We start from the raw sequence: 2,013 nt of genomic DNA on the forward strand, positions 1-2,013 counted from the left end.
TGGGGTAAACAGAGAGAGAAAGTCTGCCATTTAAGAACAGAAACAAGAAGAAAAGCCAATGAGCTTTTGATGACTGTAAAGTCCAGGAGATCCAAGTCAGACTGTAGTTGTTGGACTTTGTTGTTCTCACTCCTTTGGACCCTGAGAAACACCTCAATAAAATGGCTTGGCCCCCAACCCACTCTACCCCACCAAAAAAGGGAAAGGGAATGATGTTATTAGGATTTGGTTAAAATAGGAAGCAGTCATTTAAGATGAAGAGTTAAATATGCAGAAAAGACCTTAAGATTCCCAACCAATGTGGAGTGAGCTACTACCTCTTGGCCTAAATGAAAGTGATGTTGAGTTGAATTCTGAAGATGAAGCCACATCAGAAAACTCTGGACTTCACTTCCAGGAAACTAAAGAAGATGAGTGACTAGACAGACAGAAATTTCAGGTGTCTCAACAGATGGACCAAAAGCAGAAACAAAGGCAAGTGGGAATGCATATAGAGTACCCTTTGGCTCAGGGGGCAAGAATGCATGGAAAGAGGTAACTATCAGGAGGAAGTGGGAGGGGAGCTGTTGCATTGGGGTAAATAGTAGTCAATGGCATGAGACAAAGTGTATGTGCACTGTTGTATGGAAAATGAATTAGCTCTGTAAATTTTCACCCAAATCACAATTAAAAAGAAGGGTCTGATTTCCTTAAATATGTGAAATAAATTTCAAGAATTGCATGAAAAACATGTTGAACAGAAAATCTCACAATCAAGATTCCAGAGGGAAAAAGGAAAGCTAAATTAAGAAATGAAGAAACATCTCACAGTGACAATCCTCAAATGAAACCCAGTGGAGGAGGTTACTCAGTATTCTGGAGTCAGCGATAGGTTTGATCCCCCTGTGAAAAAGAAAAATGTAGACAAATCAGCTCTTGAAAAGAACATAGACCAGGCTGTTGAGAAGTGGAATAGCGAGAAGGCCAAGGAAATCAGCAACCATCTGGCTACTTGAGAGCTTGGTGTTAAAACTGCCAAAGCTATTGCCTGCCACAGCTATGTAAACACCAAGAAAGATGCAGAGAATTTACAGCCTATTTGGAAAAAGAAGAAACTGGCATGGGGATTTGAAGCAAAGAAGAGATGGGAAACCAAAAGCAACATGGGATATATGTAACTTAATTGTTCAAGATCATTCTAGACTCCAAGTGCTTGATTTACTGGAAAGATTTTCTTGCTTATGCTGAATATGTTGAGAAATTGATAAAAGGAGGAAAATGAAGCATAACATTTGGAAGTTGATTATCAAACCTTCTCATTCTTTTGCTGAGGAGCATATCCTGTGGAGCAGATCAATCTGGTGTTGGTACAAGAAATCTAAGCATGCACACAGGAGGAAGTGACAGGAGTCATGTAGTAGGGAGCTCTGGCAGCATAGTGCCTAAGGCACTTGACTGCTAACCAGAAGGCTAGAGGTTCAAACCAACCAGCCACCCCTCGGAAGGAAGGTTGGGCAATCTACTTCGCAATCTACTTCCGTAGTGATACTGCCTCGGAAATCCAAGGAGGGGTCACTATGAGTTGGGTCCGACTCGACGGCACATAACACAACAACATAGTGTAAAGTCAGTTTTACTTTTTATCCATTTGGTATACCATAGCCAGCAAGCTCTTTGTACTTTCTTGTCTCAGTATAACTGCACTTATTCTGGAATTTGGTTTTAAAGATTGGTATTTGTTGATAATGGATTGGTCATAAGTGCTGAGGAAGTCCCACATGGTACTGTCTTTGATAACATTAATTATTTAGTATTATAAAAGTCATTATAATACTTAGCAAAGAAACACTATAATATTTCCATAATAGCAAAGAAACACTGTTTGGTACATAACCGCGCACCTTTAGGAATAGTCCGTTTAGGTTAAAAGTCTCTCAAAATAGGACTGGGAAAGAGTTGCAACATCTGAGTAAACCCAGCCTTACTCATATGGAAAAGAGAAAGCTTTCAAGACCTTCATTTGCTGATGTGGCA

The 2,013-nt window shown here is 39.9% G+C and overlaps 1 pseudogene; it reads left to right on the forward strand.

The window, feature by feature from the left end:
* Nucleotides 1-298: 298 nt before the first annotated feature.
* Nucleotides 299-1,157, forward strand: LOC103191996 (annotated as a pseudogene).
* Nucleotides 1,158-2,013: the final 856 nt, after the last annotated feature.

The sequence above is a fragment of the Orycteropus afer genome, unplaced genomic scaffold (assembly GCF_000298275.1).
Source record: "Orycteropus afer afer isolate SDZICR_OR568_19922 unplaced genomic scaffold, OryAfe1.0 scaffold00022, whole genome shotgun sequence".
Lineage (NCBI taxonomy): Eukaryota > Metazoa > Chordata > Mammalia > Tubulidentata > Orycteropodidae > Orycteropus > Orycteropus afer.